Here is an 11944-nt window from a genome sequence, read left to right on the forward strand (position 1 = left end):
TGTGCGTGCGCGCGGGTGGCTGTGTGTGCGCGCGGGTGGCTGTGCGTACTTACATGTGTCTATGTTCATTTGTGTGTCTTACCCCGTGTGCATTTATGTGCCAATCCTGAGCTGTACATTGCTTCAGCCACCGGGGACCCTGTATATGAAGCAGGACAGGTGCCCAGTCTGCATCACTCCAGAGCTGCAGCCAGTCTTCTATGTCATGATTCTATTTCACGCCTGTGAAGTTGTGGCTCACCCGGCATAGAGACACCCAGTCAGCTCCACTCCCCATCACATCCAACCACAGCCCACCATGCAGGAGCAATACAATCGCAATATGCTGCTGTATACAAGCCTCCCTAGGGACAACAGCACACACAAAACACTCTACATCCTTCCTTTCTGTCATTCACATTGTAACTTGTATTCCCTTCCCTCTCTTGATCTCGCTCTAGCTACTTTCTCTTTCCCTGCCATATCTTTGCTCCAGGGGACAGCTGTCTCTCTCTCTCTCTCTCTTTCTCTTTGCCTGACATCTCTAAAGGGGCTGTGAATGATTGGCTATATTTACAGGATGGTCAGTGAAGCTGTTTTAACATGGCAGCTTGGGTTGCTAGCTGAAAGGAAGGGACCATTAGTGTTGGGTTTCTGTCGTTGGATTCGGGGTAAACTTTGAACATTGAGATATTAAAGACATGATAGATCAGACTCATACTATATAAAGGAGTGAGAAGTGAATGGTTCTCTGTAGTAAGACAACTAAGCTTGGAATGTGCTGAGTGCAGGGAAAACGATTGCATGTGACAGTACTGATAAGGGGAGAAACCGTTGAAGGCTCATATCACTTAGTTCCCTGCTTAGCACGAATGATGCAATGTTTAGAGATAAGGAGGAGACTCCATCCAAAGTGGCGTATGAATACCACCAGGGGGAAGGTCATGTCGGTGTCTGAATACAGCTGTAATGACCCTTTGGGAAGAATTCAACTTGGTTAAGCTTCTCTAGTGTCTGAGTTATTTACTCTGAAAATTAGAATCTAACACTGTGAAAGTCCACAAACGCCACTGTTGAAGTGGGAGGAGAGTCTGAGATTTACGACCCCAAGGCCAAGCGGGAGGAGAGTCTGAGATTTACGACCCCAAGGCCAAGCGGGAGGAGAGTCTGAGATTTACGACCCCAAGGCCAAGCGGGAGGAGAGTCTGGAGATTTACGACCCCAAGGCCAAGCGGGAGGAGAGTCTGGAGATTTACGACCCCAAGGCGAAGCGGGAGGAGAGTCTGAGATTTACGACCCCTAGGCATTTCTTCACATATAGACTCATCTGGAGCAGGTTGGCATGATCAGAGAGTACTCACCGACACAGGGTTATACCATTACACACAGGTTCCACCCAGAGACCCGCCCAGAGACAGGGAGTTTGACAGAGAGAGGCCTAGGCTGCCAGCTTTGCACGGTGCCAGTCATTTTATGCCGCTCCTCATCTGGGGCTGGTTGGCATGTGGCACGAGGGGCAGAGAGGCAGCGAGGCTGGCAGCCCTACATAGTCAGTCAGTATAACAGATATCTAATAGATAACTCTGTTGAATAGATAACCCCTGTTGAATGGATGCTGTGTTCTAGCCCAGTCATCCCAGCAGTAACACATCCCTCTTGGCTCTGTGTCTGAGGCTACAGAGAGATTAGCTCCTCTGTCTCAGCCCTGACGGCCATGCTGCACTGTTACTGTGGGAAGATGCGGGCACACATCCACACTCTGTTCTCTCACACACATTGAAACTCATGCACACACACAGACACACAGAGAGTGAGAGTGAGAGTGAGAGTGAGAGTGAGAGTGAGAGTGATGGATCGGAAAAACTAGAGGAGGAAAGCGGCCCAATGATGACTTAATAATCCACTGGCTCCTTTAAGGTGCACCTGCCATTTACGTGGCCATTTACACATTTGAATCATTTCTATGATATGATGAAAAACTGAGTTGTAAATGAGAAGGCATGTGCCAGCAAGTAAAACCACAAAGCTTACAAGCTTGCATTCAGCCATATTAAGATTCCATATTAGCACCTACTTCCACCTAGATATTTAACACACTTTTACAGAAACCTTACGATGACAATAGTATTCAGGCACTCTATAACTGAATAGCCTCAACTCATGCCTCCACTGAATCAATCTCAGAATTGACATCCCCAGCGGCTCTCTATATCCTAGCAAACATGGAGCTTGGGACGATTACATGTTGTCCAGTGGAAACAAAACCTCCGTTTAGATTAAGCTACAACCACGTACTCCATAATGATTTAGAAAATGTCATGCTTTGTGGATTCCTTTGTTCAGTGCTCTGGCGAAAACCATGGTGACATGCTTACTTTACATCTTCTCTGTATTGCATCTTGAATTATGGAGCCTGGGATGGATGGGCAGGCTGTTGTGGACCAAGTTACCTCTGGGACATCCAGTAACACTTATTGACTGCTTGTTACAAGCTAGTCTAACACACTGCATGTACTGCTCTAGTATGAGTTTTCAAGAGTCACCCACAGAAGAGGAAGCCCTCTCCAACTCCCAAGCCTCATTAGGGCTACTGCGGAAGAAATGTGTTTGTGTGTGTGCGCACATCGTGTGCGTTGCTCGTGGATATGCATGGGTCCCCCACGAACACATTGCATACATTTCCTCTTTTTGCAACTTAGTATTCAGGCCTGATTGCTTTCTTCCCTAACAGCGGCTTGTGTTTCCACTTGTTCCTGCCCTACTCTAAAGCCTTTAACGTCTCCCTGCATTGATAAATTGCCACTCCACTGATGTTAATCACCTTTAAACACAGCAGGGCATAACTGTTGGGGTTATGGGTAAAACGGGTCTTGCTAGCACTCTGCTCCCATCTGCCTGGTGTTATAACCAGCTCAATGACTGCACCCTATAGGTATGATGTGTTGTTTACTGCGTGACATTACTTTCAAATACATAAAGGTATATTACAAGGCCCTGTAAGCTCTGTAAATGTGGATCTAACAGTTCAGAGAGACTCACACACCCAGCTATACCTTACACACAGTCCCGCCCAGAGACAGGGAGTTTACAGAGAGAGCCTGGCTGCCAACTGGCACGGTGCCATCATTTCATGCGCTCCTCATCTGAGGCTGGTTGGACATTGTGCACGAGGCAGAAGGCAGCCGACGGCATAGGCCCACCACACACCCACGACTCCCTTCAGAGAGAAGAGAGAGAATGTTTCGTATAATTAGGCCACAAAAAGAAACTTGGTTGTGAAACAAATTAGCACATTGCCACAGTGCCCGGGAAGCCATCAGGGTAGGGCAGACATTGGGCATTAGCACGATGCATCAGTGTGGCTCTTATCCTTAATGGACCAAGCAAAAACCCCACACTTTGTCCCCATAGGGATAAAGATCTGCCAAGCCGCCTTGCCTTCCAATCTAATAGTTGTGGCGTATTAGAACAAAGGCATTTAAGCTGATCCAATGTGATGGTCTTTACTCATGATTGATGACCTTCTCTTTGTGTACCCGCATGTTGAGGTCAAAAAGTGAGCATGCTAGAACGGTGCTTGGTGACACCAAAATCACAACCTCTCCAACTCAACAGATGCTACATGAATACCTGGAGAGCAGATAAGACAAGCCCTGAGTACATCTCTTCAGCCACCACAGCCATTGCGTCACCACTGCTCTCAGTCTGGACTTGGTTCGATGGATGAGCTAAACAGCGAAGAAAGAGAGAGAGTGTCGCTGTGAAATATGAAAGTATGTATGCTTGAGGGTCAGAGTGACTTGTTCATGTGTAATGACTTAGCCCCTTGTGTGGGGTTTGTTTTGTGTTTCGCGGTGGGTGTGTGTGTTTGCATGCTATTGACTGCCTGGATAGAAAAAGGCTCCATTTCATCTCAAAGAGTCAAGTTCTGAGAGCTCCAGTTTTGAGTCAGGATAATAAGCTTTCTCTATAACCCGAGATATCGTTCATCAAGAATTACCCAAATCCCTGTGTTCCTCCCTTTGATAAACTGTGAATGGAAACTGATGAAACACACATCGTCACCAGGCTGAATCAACACCATAAGTTTCCTTTAAGAATAAGTATTCATGTTGAAGAGGTGTGGACTGCCTGTAGATGGTGATTCTCCTTACAGGAACATTCCATTTGTGTGAAGCACCTCTGTATGTTTTGGTTGAAGTGTTTGTGTTTTTCTGCCATGATGCGGGTGTGTTCTGTGCCCGTTGGAGGTGGTGCTTCAGCTTGGTTTCCTCTATTCGCATGGATTGATGACATAAGCGCTCACCCGAGTTCGGATGTGAGAGCCTGTGTCCCTCTGAGGAGCGTTACTTGTGGACCCGGAGGCGAACACCCCTCTGACCAGGCCGGCCGCCGGGGCCACAAGCTAACGCCCTCAGAGACCACAGCCCTCTCCACATCCCTCTGTCACCTTCCCGACTCTAAGGGTTACAACGTACGACCACGAAAAGAAATGCATTAGCCTGAGCAGTAAGTTTGCTTGATCAGTAAAGCATGGTGTTAGGCCGTCCCTGTCGTGTAGTCTCACGATCACATATTTCCTATCTCTCATTAGAAATAGTCCTTAGAGGCCTCCGGGTGCGCAGTGTCTAGCACTGCAGCGCTACTGCGCCACCAGAGACTCTGCGGTCCCGCCCAGCTCTGTCGCAGGCCGGCCGCGACCTGAGTCCGTGGGCGACGCACAATTAGGCCGTAGGAGGTTTGGCGTAGGAATAATCCTTGCTTCATCGCGCAACCACGCGAGTCCTTGCGGGCGGCGCAAGTGCGCGCTAACCAAGGGGCCAGGCGCACGTGTTTCCTCTGACACATGTGCGGCTGGCTTCTGGTTGGAAGCACTGTGTTAAGAAGCAGTGCAGCTTGTTGGGTTGTGTTTCGGAAGACGCATGGCTTTTCGACCCTTCTCTCTCCCGACCCTACGGATTGTAGCGATGAGACAAATATAATTACTAACAATTGGATCCCACGAAAATTGGGGAGAAAAGGGTAAAAAAAAAGCAAAATAAAACAAAAGAAAGTTATCCTGAGTTCCATTTGGTTTTTCTAGAGGATAATGGAATTCAGGCTCGCCATGAGTCACTGTCTCAGAGTGAATGCCATGCCATCCGTATGCCAAACTGGCGAGCGCAAATCGAAAGTGATGTCTGTCACAGTAAAGTAAGACTGTACTGTCCTGTTTAATTATCCTCTTGTATGATTGAGCACAGCGTCAGATAGCTCCAGCTGACTGGATGATCAGCAATCTCTGTCTTCGCCTCCTGTTGCTTTGACCCATCCTGTCTGCACCGCTAAGAATTCCTCCGGTCTTTAGGAGCCGTGTTATGTACGGGAAACTGGATGACGTCCAGAGAGCTTCACTCCTCCCAGAGGACTCGTTCCTGGCAGTCCACTCCATGTTTCCTCCCCAAGAGCCAACCACAGAGAATATAAAGACTTAAACAGAGAGAATAACGACACACAGACACATGGAAATGGATTAAATCCATATACATTCTTTAAAACAACTACACCCTATATTATAGTGCTCACCTTTTACTGCTAGACTTATCGGGATTTCTAGCTACTGAGATTTCCGCTTTGGATCAGCTGAAGGGCCAACCCACAAAGCAACCAATTACCCACATCCATCCCACCCAGCCTGCTGAAAAACGAAACAGCTGTTCGACAGGGGGGGAAAGCCAGGATATCTTTGGTGGTCCTGTGTTTAATCTTACCACCGGCTCCTACTTGATGTGTAGTGTGACAGCCTCCTTTGTTGTGTGTGTGTGTGTGGGTTGGTGTGTGGTGTGTGTGTGTGTGGTTTTGGTGTGTGTGTGTGTGTGTGTGTTTGGTGGTGTGGCTGTTGTGTGTGTGTGGCTGTGTGTGTGTGTGTGGCGGTGTGTGTGGGCTTGTGTGTGTTGGGTGGCTGTGCGTAGCCGCGGGTGTTGCGTGCGCGCGGGGCTGGGTGTGCCCGCGGTGGCTGTTGCTACTACATGTGTCTATGTTCATGTGTGTCTTACCCCTGTGCATTTATGCTGCCAATCCTTGAGCTGTACCATTGCTTTCCAGCCACCGGGACCCCTGTAATTATGAAGCAGACAGATGCCATCTGCATCACTCAGAGCTGCACCAGTCTTCAGTCATGATTCTATTTCACGCCTGTGAAGTTGTGGCTCACCGGCATAGAGGACACCCAGTCAGCTCCACTCCCCATCACAATCCAACCACAGCCCACCATCAGAGCAAACAATCGCAATATGCTGCCTGTATGACCAAGCCTCCCTAGGGACAACAGCAACACCAAAACCACTCTACTCTTCCTTTCTGTCATTCACAATTGTAACTTTATTCCCTTCCCCTCTCTTATCTCCGCTCTAGCTACTTTGCTTTCCTGCCGATATCTTTTGGCTCACAGGACAGCTGTTCTCTACTCTCTCTCTATTTTCTCCTTTGCCTATGACATCTTAAGGGCGCTTGTGACATGATATAGGATAGATTTACAGGGATGGTCAATAGACGTTTACCATGGCAGGTTGGCTAGCTGAAAGGAACGGAGCGGCATAGTGTTGTTTCTGTCGTGGATTCGGGTAAACTTTGAACATTGAGAATTTAAAACTGATAGACACGACTCATACTATATAAGAGGGGAGTGAGAAGTGATGGTTCTCTGTAGTAAACAACTAAGCTTGGAAATGTGCTGGAGGCAGGGAAACGATTGCAGTACAGTACTGAATAAGGGGAGAAACCGTTAAGGCCATAATCACTTTTAGTTCCGCTGCTTAGCCACGAATGATCAATGTTTCAGGAGATAAGAGAGGAGACTACCTATCCAAGTGGCGTTAAATACCACCGAGCGGAACAGTCAGGGGTTCGGGTCGGTCTGAATACACTGTAATAGACCTTTGGGAAGAATTCAATCCACATGGTATAGAGCTTCTCATAGTGGTCTGAGTTATATTATCTCTGATAGGTGAGATCTAAAGCGGACTGTGGGAAAGGTCCAATGACGGCCAGGGGCTTGGTTGGAAGTGGGAGGGAGACGTCTGATGTATGTTTACGACCCAAGCGCAACGGAGGTGGAGACTGAGGATTTACGACCCATACCAAAGGATGTACTGATTCTCTGTGGAGGAGCAGTTCTGGAGATTTTACGAGTCCCAAGCCAAGCGGGAGGTAGAAGTCTGAGAGTTGTACGACCCAGGCCAATGCGGTAGAGGAGAGTGAGAATCTTCGCCCGGAGGGAAGCTGGATTACGACCCCAAGGCCAAGGCGGAGGAGAGTTCTGGAGGATTTACGACCCAAGCACGTTTGGAGCAGAGATTCTGGAGATCTGTACGCAACATAAGGCAAGCGTGGATAGAGCGAGAATGTACATCTCCAGAGACCACGGAGAGAGTCGCTGGGTGATACGCCCTCAAGGCCAAGGCCGGAGGAGAGTCTGGTAGATTTACGACCCATAGGGCCCTTAGCGGGCAAGAGGTAGCTCGGAGATTTACGAGCCAGCCATAGGCGCGAGAGAGTCTGAGGAGATTTACGACAAACCAGCGGTGAAGCTGAGATCTAAGACCAAGGGAAAGGTGAGAGAGTTCGCGGATATAGACCCCTAGCGCCAGCGGTGAGGAGAGTCTGAATTTACGACTCTTCCAACTGCCAAGCGGGAGAGAGTCTGGAGATTTACGACCTTTCACAGCGCCAAGGTAGAGGAGAGTACTGGGAGATTACGACCCAAGGCAAAGGCCCAGCCGAAAGGTCTGGAGATTTTAGACCCCAAGGCCAGGGTAGGAGAGCTGGAAATTTCGACCCAAGGCCCAGACGGAGAGAGTCTGAGATTTACGACCCAAGGCCAAGCGGGAGGAAGAGCTGAGATTATATTCGACGGCCGAAGGCCAAGCGGAGGAGAGTCTGATGATTTACGACCCAGCGTCAAGCGGAGAGAGAGTCTGGAGTTTAGACCCAAAGCGAAGGCGGGAGGAGAGCGGGTTACGCCAGGGGAGGAGACTGATTTACGACCGCCTAGGCATTTCTTCACATATAGACTCATCTGGAGCAGGTTGCATGATCAGAGAGTAACTCACCGACAAGGGTTATACCATTACACACAGGTTCCACCCAGAGACCGCGCCAGAGACAGGGAGTTTGACAGAGAGAGGCTAGCGCAGCTTTTGCACGTCCCATCATTTTATGCCGCTCCTCATCTGGGGCTGGTGGCATGTGGCACGAGGGCAGAGAGGCAGCAGGCTGGCAGCCACATAAGTCAGTCAGTAATAACAATATCTAATAGAAACTCTGTGTGAATAGATAACCCCTGTTGATGATGCTGTTTCTAGCCCAGTATCCCAGCGAGTAACACATCCTCTTGGCTCTGTGTCTGAGGCTCTAAGAGAGATTAGCTCCTCTGTCTCGCCGGCCATGCTGCACTGTTACTGTGGGAAGATGCGGGCAACATCCACACTCTGTTCTCTCACACACATTGAAACTCATGCACACACACAGACACACAGAGAGTAAGTGAGAGTGAGAGTGAGAGTGAGGATGGAGAGCGATGACAGAGACAGAGACAGAGACAGAGACGCTTTGTCCAGAGGGAGATCAGTGGTAGTGCACTGGGAGACTGCCTCAGTCCTCACAAAAAGAACACCCATACCACAATGCCCTTCTCCCTCATCTCTGAACAAAGCAAATGCACAGGCCCACAATCTCTGACCTCACTTACCCCTCTGACCTTAATGCACTCACTAATTCTTCCCCTCCCCTTTCTTCTCTCTCTCCCTCTCTCTTCCTCTCGCCTCCCTCTCGCTGCCTCTCTCTTCCCTCTCTCCTCCTTCTCCTTCCTCTCTCTCCTCTTCTCTTCCTCTCTCTCCTCTCCCTCCCTCTCCTCCTCTCCCTTCCTCTCTCCCTCCCTTCTCTCTTCCTCTCTCCTTCATCTCTCCCTCCTCTCTCTTCCTCTCCTCCCTCTCTCTCTCCTCATCTCTCTTCCTCTCCCTCCTCTCCTTCCACTCTCATTCTCTCCCCTCACTCTCTCACTCTCTTCCTCTTTCCCTCACCCTCTCTCTGTCTTGAATGATGCTTTTTTACTACAAGCTGACAGGTTACATTAATTCTGATAGGTTAGTAGTGTTAGTACTATACATGATGTACAGTGTAGTGTAGTGTTGGTATATACATGATGTACAGTGTAGTAGTATGTTGGTATTACATGATGTACAGTGAAGTAGTAGTGTTGGTATATACGTGATGTACAGTGTCAGTATAGTGTTGGTACTATGACATGATGTACAGTTATGTAGTATGTTGGTACTATACATGATGTACAGTGTAGTAGTAGTGTTTGTACTTATCATGATGTACAGTGTAGTAGAGTGTTGGTACTATTACATGAAGTCAGATGTAGTAGTAGATGTTGTACTATACATGATGTACAGTGTAGTAGTCTGTGTGGTACTATAACCATGATGTACAGTGTAGTAGTAGTGTGGTACATACAATGTACAGTGTATATAGTGTGTACTAACATATGTACAGTGTATAGTGTTGGTATAACATGATGTACAGTGAGTAGTATGTTGGTACTATACATTCATGTAATGTTGTAACTATGTTCAGTGTAGTAGTAGTGTTGTACTATACATGATGTACAGGTGTATATGGTTGGTACTATACGCGTGATGTACAGTGACGTAGTATGTTGGTACTACACGTTACAGCATAGTATGTACATAGTATGCATGTAGTAGTAGTGTTGTACTATACAATTATAGAGGTGTACTAATGGTTATAGTGGTTAAATCATATTGTGATAGTAGGTTGGTATTACATGTGTGTATATAGTGTGTCTATACATGATGTACGTAGTATAAGTGTTGTACTATACATGATGTGTGGTAGTAGTAGTGTGTACTATCATGAGTGTAGTAGTAGTGTTGTACATATACATGATGTGTCAGTAGTAGTGTTGGTATCTATCAGTACTAGTAGTTTGCTATACATGAGTATGTGGAATTGATGTAGTGTAGTTGTACTATACATGATGTACAGGTAGTAGTATGTTGTACTATACATGATGTAGTAGTAGTTTTGAGTACTAACATATGTGTAGTATAGTGTTGGACTTATACATATGTACAGTGTAAGTAGTGTACTATACATGAGTACAGTGTAGTAGTATTTGGTACTATACATGATGTACAGTGTAGTAGTAGTGGTACTATACATGATTGTACAGTGTATAGTAGTTGGTACGTATACATATGTTAGTAGTAGTGTGGTACTATACAGATGTGTAGTAGTAGTGTTTTGTAGATCAGCAGCAGTGTTTTTCTGTATGGCTGGACCACTCTGTTAAGAGTGAAGGGAATAGCGGCTACAGACTGGAGTGAAACTGATCATCTCTCTCTGTCTGCTCTCTCCACTAAGCGTGCCACATACCTTAAAGCGAGTCTACTCCAAGCCACTATGAAAGGGTCTGTGCACCCTATGCCACCTAGGTTTCATGCTTTATAGACCCAATACCTCTTCAAGGCAGCTGGTTGCAGAACTGGAAAAGGCTGGTCTCTGCTTGATTTCTGTTTTTGCTGACTGGGTACAAACTTCCTCGGAGCACTGTGTTACCCAGGTTGGTGGTGTTCGTGCCAGTTTTGGCCCACTTCAAGGGGCTACACACCAACAGATGCCTAGAGATTCACGGCCAGCTCTGACACAAAAATGTGTGGCACACCGAGCTCCTCTGAAGCAGTAGGAGCTGGGTTGAGCTGGAGTAGAAAGCAGAACGGGGACGACAAACAATGTGACCTCAGGGACTCTTTCCACCAGGGTGAAGGGGTCAACAGAGTTTATCAGAGTTCGTCACGATGTGAGGAAAAGTGCAGTCGACATGGACTCATTAGAGAGCCAGAAAAGAGACAGAGATAGAAAGAGAGATAGATGTAGGGAGGATGGAGATGGAGAGAGGAACATGGATATGAACAACTGTTGGAGCATTACTCAACATCTGTCCTGCTCTTCACTTAGAGTGGTCTGCTTACCAGGCAGCCGGAACTGCCACACACACAACCAACACAAACACAACACACACACACACACACAACACACACACACACACACACACACACAACACACACACACACACACACACACACACACACACACACACACACACACACACACACACACACACACACACACACACACACACACACACCACACACACACACACACACAATTTCATAACTCACACATGCTAATCTAATCACTAGCAATCTGAAATGTCCAGTACAATTTTCTTATGCACTTCATTAATTCTCGACACCCAAAGCCAAATCTGAGGTGCACACTGGCCAGCTACTTGATTTATGTCTCGTCTGTCATAAGAGACTTTATCTTCCCTTCTGTTTGTTGTTTCTTATATTCAGCCCTAAAACACAGTTCCTATCATTCAAGACTAAACCTACAATTTGTTTATAATGGTTTTTGCTTGGAGGATAAGGAGTGATATTATCTTCCTCCTTGGTGATGAGGTGGTGTTTCATTTCCTGTGTCGTGTTCCGTAGGGTGCACGCCCTGCCTCATCTGAGTCACAGCAACAGGGAACATGTTACACACACACACCACACACACACACCACTGGTGTCTGGTACTGCAGCGTGTGGTCTCCCATGAGACACCGCTGCTACTAGGCATTGTGGGAAAATGCAAATATTGACACCCGCTCAATCTGTGTTTAAATACTAGAGCGATTCATCAATTACATAGGGCAACATGGCCCATATTGTTAATACTGAGGCTTGCAAATACTACACGGTGCTATTGTTAGTAAAAGCTGCCATGGCTTTACACAGTAGCAGTTGTGCAGAGAAATAGCCTACAGCCAAACATCCATGTGGACAGAATTGTTACAGACATCTATGCATATAGTGTCCTTACATATGGACCTGGCTAAATCAATGGCTTGACA

The 11944-nt window shown here is 47.2% G+C and overlaps 1 protein-coding gene across 1 annotated transcript in view; it reads left to right on the forward strand.

The window, feature by feature from the left end:
• The window catches only part of LOC111982485 (fatty acyl-CoA reductase 1), an 89155-nt gene that overhangs the window by 53687 nt on the left and 23524 nt on the right, over window positions 1-11944 (forward strand).

Source organism: Salvelinus sp. IW2-2015, linkage group LG3, assembly GCF_002910315.2.
Source record: "Salvelinus sp. IW2-2015 linkage group LG3, ASM291031v2, whole genome shotgun sequence".
Classification (NCBI taxonomy): Eukaryota; Metazoa; Chordata; class Actinopteri; order Salmoniformes; family Salmonidae; genus Salvelinus; species Salvelinus sp. IW2-2015.